The sequence below is a fragment of the Phaseolus vulgaris genome, chromosome 10, assembly GCF_051622355.1.
Source record: "Phaseolus vulgaris cultivar YP4 chromosome 10, ASM5162235v1, whole genome shotgun sequence".
NCBI lineage: Eukaryota > Viridiplantae > Streptophyta > Magnoliopsida > Fabales > Fabaceae > Phaseolus > Phaseolus vulgaris.
The window spans coordinates 21,568,950-21,577,547 of record NC_143507.1 but is presented as its reverse complement, the minus strand read 5'-3'; the positions used below and the strand labels follow the sequence as shown (position 1 = coordinate 21,577,547).

Sequence of the window (8,598 nt, the reverse complement as noted above, 5' to 3'; positions counted from 1 at the left end):
CACAGCCTTCCAATGTTGGCCGGCAACATAAAAAATCCGTAAATGATGACAAGTTGTCAGCCACAACATTTAATTGAACAATTCATAAATAGATTCTTCAAGATCACCACAAACAATAAGAAAAACTTACTTTTTGAAAAGGACACTTTGTTGAAGTATTTGGATATTGGTTTTGGGTTTTCTTGATGCATAAAGTTTCTGAACAATAAATTCAAACACCTAAAGATGAAAATTCATGATAGTTAATTTTTACCTAATAAATAGCTTCAAAATACAAAGAAAAAATGAGCTGTAAAAAATTATTATTCTTATTATTTTAGGTAACCTTGCTTTCTGTCTGAGCGGTTGAACATCTTTTAGAGCTTTCGAAGCTTTAACCATTTGATCTTATTAAAGAAATAATAATTATCAAATTATACGCAACTATTAATATTGTACGATATTGTACCCAATTATATGCAATTAATTTAATAATGATAGAATTCCATGATAGTGGATCCCTATCTAATTACATTGTAATTTAAAGAGAGAAACTTCCTACACTAGTATATATTTCCTATACATGAAGTGATGTAAATATACACACAAGAGAATAAAAACATCTTCTTTCTTTTTTCCATCTTCTTACATACAATTTTCTTATATGGTATCAGAGCACCGATCTTGGTGCTCTGATAGCCTCTCCATTTTTATCCACTAAATAAGAGATCATGTCTGGCAAAGAAGGCACCAGTAACGAGTCCAATAGAAACCTCGTACAAGGTTTCACCGCCGAGCAAATTCAGCAATTGGCAAAGACTATTTACTTGCTCAACAATAACGGTAAAAGTGACACCTTTGTTAGCGCTACATGTCTGCTTGCCCATAACTCGTCTATTAATTTCACTTTTACGAAACCATGGATTTAAAATAGCGGAGCAACCAATCATTTTGCATCTGATTCACAATTTTTCACACACACTTCATCATCATTTATTCCAAATGTTAATCTGCCCACAGGCTCAACTGCGCCCATCTCATCTACAGGCACAATTAAATTCAATGACAATATCAATCTCAAAGGTGTTCTTTGAGTTCCTTCTTTTAATTTAAATCTCATGTCCGTTAGTAAGATAACCAATTCACTAAATTGTTGTGTCGTTTTTACTCCACATGGTTGCGTTTTACAGGACTTGGCTACGAGGAGGATGATTAGCTCGGGTAAACAACACGCAGGCTTAAACTACATGTCCCCTATTCCAAACCAAGCCCACACATCTCAAATTTCGACTGACCCTGATTTATGGCACAAGCGCCTCGGACATCCTTCTCCAGCGTGTCTACAACTTGCATCTTCCTTACTACCTATCCCTGTCAAGAAAAATCTCATTCCCATTCATAATAATTGTAGTATTTGTCCCAAAGCTAAACAGACAAGACTACCATTTCCTTTAAGCACAATAAAATCTCATTCTCCATTTAATCTATTGCATTGTGACATTTGGGGTCCTCATAAAACCCCAACTCATTTTGGAAAATGTTTTTTTTTTCACTACAGTCGATGACTATACTAGACATACTCGGTTATTTCTTATGAATCACAAGTCTGAAACCCAACATCTCTTAGAATCATTCATTACTTTTGCACAAAATCAGTTTCAGGCATCTATTAAAACTATCCGCGTTGACAACGAATTGGAATTTATTTCTATGCGTAATTTTTTTTCTTCAAAAAAGGTATTGAATGTCAACGCACTTGTGTCTACACTCCTCAACAAAATGGAGTAGTAGAACGCAAACATACACACATTTTAAAAACAAAACGAGCCCTCCTATTTTAGTCCCATTTACCATTAGAATTTTGGGAGAATACATTTTAACCGCCACATATATCATTAATTGCTTGCCAACACCTTTACTAAAAAATAAATCACCTTTTGAGATGCTATATAATCGCCCACCTTTACTTTCTCACTTAAAAACTTTTGGTTGCCTATGTTATGCAATTGTTGTTTTACCTAAGGAAAAATTTGATCTGCGCGCTTGACAGTGCATCTTCATTGGTTATCCTCTCAATCAAAAAACATACAAATTATTTGATATAGATGCAAACACTTTTATTACAAGTCGGGTTGTCATCTTCCATGAAAGTGTTTTCCCATTCTGCCAACAGTCGCACATCAACCCCACCTTCATTACAAGGTATTTTGCCCACTATTGACATTGACTTACCCACTCCTGTCCAACATTCACTCGATCAACCTTCTTCTCCTACTCATCACAATGCATCTGAACCTCCATCAAACCAACCTTCTTCTCCTACGCCAAGAAGTCTAGCACCCATTACCAAACCTTCTCCAACCGACCTTCCTGTTCGACGATCCAGTCGCACATCAACCCCACCTTCTTGACTTTAAGATTACGTAACGGGATCCCAAGCCAATCATTTGACCACTGCCCAAGACCGACTGAATGGAACCAGGTATCCTATGCATCATTTTCTTTCTAATTCACGATTTTCTTCTACACATAGTGCATATCTTGCTAACATCACAGTCACCAAAGAACCTCACCCTTATGCTCAAGCTATTCTTAATCCAAATTGGCAAAAAGCAATGGACGAAGAGCTTTCCGCCTTGCAGCTAAATCAAATGTGGACCTTGACACCGTTACCCGCTAGGCAGAAACCCATCGGATGCAAATAGGTCTATAAAATAAAGTACAACTTAGATGGCAGCGTCGATAGATATAAGAAGTGCCTTGTCGTAAAGGGATACACTCAGATTGAAGGTGTCGAATATTTTGAAACTTTTTCACCAACAGCAAAATTAACAAGTTTGAGGTGTCTCCTCACCATTACAGCAACCAAAAATTGCTTTACTCACCAACTAGATGTGCAAAATGCCTTCTTACATGGCACATTGCATGGAATTATTTACATGGACTTTCCACCCGGGCATCATCGACCGGGGGAGAACATTGTATGTCGACTCAACAAATCCCTTTATGGTCTCAAAGAGGCATCCCGGACATGGTTTTCAACATTTTCTCACGTTATTAAATCTATAGGATTTCAACAATCCAAGAAAGACTACTCTTTATTCACAAGACAGAATAACTCATCATTTACTGTCCTTTTGATTTATGTGGATGATATTCTTTTGATAGGAAATGATTTGACAGAAATTCAGCGTATTAAAGATTGTCTATTACAACAATTTCGCATTAAAGATCTTGGAGACTTAAAATATTTTCCAAAGCTGGTATTTACATGTCCCAAAGAAAATATGCGCTTGATATTTTGCAGGATACGAGACTCATATGTGCTTGTCCAGACAAATTTCCAATGAAGCAATACCTAAAACTCACACTAGACGATGGAGAGTTATTTAAAGATCCAGTCAAATACAGGCGACTCGTGGGATGACTGATATACCTCACGGTTACTAGGCCTGACATAGCATTTTCGGTTCGGACCCTACCTCATTGGGATGCCGCAATTCGAGTCCTAAAGTACATCAAAGGATCACCGGGACAAGAATTGATATTGCCATCTGAGAACAATCTGACATTGACAGCTTATTGTGACTCAGACTGGGGAGGTTGTCAGACAACTTGGAGATCAGTATCTGGGTATTGCATTTTTCTTGGTTCTTCTATTATCTCAGGGAAGTCAAAAAAATAGACAAACGTATCAAGATCATTAGAGGAAGCAGAATACCGTGTGATGGCCAATACTTGTTTGGAGATAGTTTGGTTGCGATATCTGTTGTAGGATTTAAAGGTGTCATGTAACTTGCCAGCTCAACTTTTCTGTGACAATCAAGCGACATTACATATAGCAACAAACCCAGTATTTCATGAATGCACAAAACACATTGAGATAGACTATTACATTGTGCGAGAAAATTACAAGCCGAGATAATCAGTCCTTCATATGTACTAACACAATATCAACTCGCAAATATTTTTACGAAGGCACTGGGCAAGGAATAGTTTTTGACGCTACAACACAAGTTGGGGTTCATGATCTTCACGTACCAACTTAAGGGGGAGTATTAAGGAAATAATAATTATCAAATTATACGCAATTATTGTATGCAATATTGTACGATATTGTACCCATGGGATTCTACCTAATTACATTGTAATTTGAAGAGAGAAACTCCCTACACTAGTATATGTTTCCTACACATGAAGTGATGTAAATATACACACAAGAGAATAAAAACATCTTCTTTCTTCTTTCCATCTTCTTACATACAATTTTCTTATAGATCTACTTCTACAAACTTCAGCTTTTTTACTGAGAATCTCTAGTGTTCTCATATATTCCTCATTGACCTGAAAAGAAGTTCAAAGAGTACAAGTCTAATTAAAAGATTATATAATAATAATGTGGAATATATAATGAAAGAAACTATACACATTAAGTACTGAGTGATCTGAATGAAAAGAAGAAAACATAGACAAACAATTGAATTGAAATAAATTAACTCTAGGACAAAAAATCAAAGAAAACCTAGACAATGTATCTTAGTGGAAGATGTTAATTGTCAATCTATGGCAATCATTGTACAATTTTTAAATGTTTCTATGGCTACCAATGTGCATATTTGTCAAAATTAATAAAGCTAATCCAGATTCAAGCTACAATAAGTTTCCCAAAAATATCAATAGAATTACCAAAGCTAGTAAAGATATTGGGTCTATAGCATAAAACAATCAAGTCAAAAGCAAACACCTAAGAGATCCTCAATTAGAATATCTTTTATGAAGTCCTAAAAACTGAAATGGATGTAAAATTTAAACTAGTACAGTACTATTAAAAAATAAACATTTTTCACACCACCAAGAGCATCTTATGCAATATTGGTGGAGAGCACTTAGTCATGGAAAAAAATATAAGTACCTCTCCATCAACAAGAATATCAACCATCCTTGGAGGCACTATTATGTCCTCCACAAACTTAGCCAATCTGGATTCAGCCACCTGTTGGATGAAACAAGAGAAAGCTTAACACAAATAGAGATTGATAAAAAGAAAGTTCTAACTTATCTGGGGTGTAAGGACAAGAGACAAAAATGCATAAAGGTAATGGATAAACATTAAAAGAAATCAAGTGTTTATTTTGACGAAGGTTGCTTCTTAGGTAAAAAGACATGTGGAGGGTATATAGATATAAATTAATTGATCACCTGGAGAGTCCGGAGGAAGTTTGAAAGATGCTAGCCAACCAAGAGAGTAACAACTAGAATTAGCTTTATATAACCCACTGGATCAGAAGCAGGGTCTACAATTTCTCTATCACAGCATATACAAGTGGTAGTACCACACTTGTATCCACTTGCATGTGCGAATCCTTGATTTGGAGGTTTCCGAACCTTCAATAATGGAGAATCTGAACCTTCAAACATATACTCACTATTCTAATTAACTCATAAAAAATAATAACAATCTTTGTTTCATCCCGAAAAATAAACACAAACCAATTTTTCTCAATAAAACCCTCAGAAACATGAACAGACACAAGTCAAAGAAACACGCTAATTAAAAATTGATTAGATTTGACAACTTCAGAAATTTAATCCTGTGAAACATACCGGAAATTCCATGGGGGAGAGACTCGAGCTTGGATTCATAAATGGAATCGTTGAAAGGTTTTGGGGGCTCCGACGAACCAAAATCATGGCTAAACAAATTCACCAGCGACAAACATCACAAGACTCTTATCGAAAACCCTCACATTCTCCTCATGCCCCTTCACGCTCTTCCTGGAATCCAACATTGCCACTCTCTTCTTCCCGAGATTGATGCAACGACACTATCCGGTAGCGAAATTCGAACTTAAAGGCTTGGAGCAGTGAAGCTGAGCCAGAGTCCCTGACCTCAGGTACTTATTCCTGGAGCTTCGTGAACGCCTCTTCCCTTATCCCTCCTAGTCTTCTCCTTCGGTAACACCTTCCCCTTTCTCTAGCTCCCCACATTCAACCGAACCTGACAAATAAAGGAAAGAAAAGTGAAAAACAAAGATTAAGAAGAAAAGGAGGAGAATGAGATGATTGCTAGATGAGGGAAAGAAGAGAATGGGGTCGCTGGATTTTGAAAGTTAGAAATGAAAACGAAAAATAATGCGGGAAATAACCTAGGGTTGACATTACATTGTTACTTTAGTAGAAAGGAAGAAAATTGAAATATTTTACTTTAACTTATTATAAAATATAGTGTTGATGTTTATCAGAGGTTTAAAAAACCTCACTAACAATGTGTATTAAACCTCTAGTAACAATGTGTATTACCTGAGGTTTGGAAAACCTCTCCTATTTCTTCTCTTACTAGAGGTTATATAAACCTTCACTAATAAATCCCTATTAAAATAACAAATTTTTGTAGTGTGTGGATGATGGGAAACAAACCACTAGATTTGGAAACTTACGTGGAGGAGAAGAGATTAGTTTGAGTGGGAAAAACTAATGGTTGAGCAATTGGTACATACTATTCAGGATATTACAATACATAGGGATCAACTAGAGGAGTGGGAGTGGAAGAGAGATAGAACTTGTGGGTATTTTGTGTTAGAATGTATGGCTTTAAACTAGAGGGGGGTGAATGGTTTAAAGAGGGTTTTCGAAAACTTTTAAGCCTTGAATGAAATTTCTTCGAGAATATCTTGATTAAGAAATCAGTTTTTCAAAACACAAAGCAAAAAGCACAGCACCAGAAAAACAATCGGTTGTTTCGCAGAAACAATCGGTTGTTTATACCAGTTTACAAATATGAAAACTGAATTTAAAGAGTTAAGGGATAGAGAAAATGCACACAGAGATTTATACTGGTTCACTCTAAACCCAGAGCTACATCCAGTCTTCTCAGAAACCACTGAGGAAATCCACTAAGCAATCAACCCTAGATCACTTACAACAGAACCAAAGAAGTTACCTTGATCCCCTCAAGACACACACTTCTCTTGGTCCAACACAACAACACTAAGAATGTTGATCTTGATCCCCTCAAGAACACACAACACTTCTCAGCAACACACAGAAAGTTTCTTTCTCAAAAGATACAAGGATTACACTTGTTACAGAACAAATATGAAATCAGTACAAGATGAAAATCCTATCTCACACTCTTTAATCAATCTCAATCTCTAAGCAATCTCAACTTTTTCTCTTTTGCAAAATTAATGAAAAACTCTAATCTGTTTTTCTATCTTTTAAACAAAGTTGTTTGTTGCATAATCTCAGCAAACTATTAATTGCATTTAAAGATTGGTCAAAGCATTAAAAACTGGAGCGTAAACAGTTAAAAAATCATTCAATGCTCAGTCAAAGCACAGAACCGTTTTCTGTTATGGTACCAAAACAAACAATCGGTTGTTTCCACGAATCAATCGGTTGTTTTGGTTTTGACAGCAAGTCAACCATAAAAACAGTTTTCAATCTTTCTGAAAACATCTAAGTATAAAACAATCGGTTGTTTTGACAAAACAACAGGTTGTTTTTGTTGGGTCTATTAATGTCTAAGTTCAAGAGGGGAGGGGTGAATTGAACATATAAAATTTTTGCAAACACAAACTGTTTTCAGTATATCAGGAGTAAAAGAACAGATTGATTTTAGAATGAACAGATTGATTCTTACAAAACAGTCTAACACAAACAGAACTGCACCAGATTGGGATTAAGATCAGATAGTGAAAGATAGCTAAATCAGATTGGTTCACTTTTAACAGTTTTGAAGAACACACACTATACCAAAAGAACAATCAAATTTATTTAATACAAAGCTTTAAAGACAATGAATCTTTTACATGAATTTTATGAAGAAACCTGTTGGTTCTTAATTCAATTACAAACTTATATTCAAAAGCTTTGTTTATGATTAGAGAACTTTTCCAGATTAAGAAGAACGGTTTTTATTAAGCCCAGAATTAACAGAATTGATTTCAAATGAACAGATTTCGTTCTTGACAGAATTAAGCAAAACCAGAAACAAGTGCAGAGATGAGAAGAGAAACACAAGAGAGTTTTTATACTGGTTCACTCATCAAGAGTTACGTCCAGTTCACCTTACTCCAAGGTGGAATCCACTAAAACAGATACAATCAATTACAGCATACACAACAACTCTTGAACCCTTCAAGAATTTCAACAAACAATGCTGAAAAACACTATTCCAACAAACCTTGCACTCCAAGAAACCCTATCAAGAGTGACTAACACTTATACCTATTACAAGAATGAATAAGGGAAAGATTACACCTGAAACTGTGTTGCAAGAACATAAACCAGTTGTTCTATTTGCTCCAAGACAATACCAACACCTTCATCCAGCACAAGGTTCTTCAAGAACAAGCCCACATGTATTTTTCTTTTGAAAACCCTTTGCAAAACCTTTTCAATTCTCCTTTTCACACATGAAATGTTTAATCTCTGTCAAAACTGTGATTGTTCAGCATCCCTTCACGTGAGAAGGGCATTTTATTTTATAGAGAACAGTTTCTAACCACTTTTCAAAAAACAGTTTCAGAGCAGTTTAAAAAACAACAGATTGATTCTAAAAACAACAGGTTAAATGTTAACAAAACTGCTAGCTCAGCTTAACTGAAATAACAGATT

General features: G+C 35.5%; 1 long non-coding RNA gene across 2 annotated transcripts; it reads right to left on the bottom strand.

The window, feature by feature from the left end:
- Positions 1–4,218: 4,218 nt before the first annotated feature.
- Positions 4,219–6,038, bottom strand: LOC150024685 (uncharacterized). 2 transcript variants are annotated; one of them, XR_016516452.1, is made up of 4 exons: positions 5,584–6,038; positions 5,179–5,387; positions 4,892–4,972; positions 4,219–4,323 (listed from the first exon to the last, which is right to left on the bottom strand). It is a non-coding gene; the product is annotated as an uncharacterized LOC150024685 (long non-coding RNA). The 2 variants fall into 2 exon arrangements; XR_016516453.1 differs by having other exon boundaries at positions 5,179–5,364.
- Positions 6,039–8,598: the final 2,560 nt, after the last annotated feature.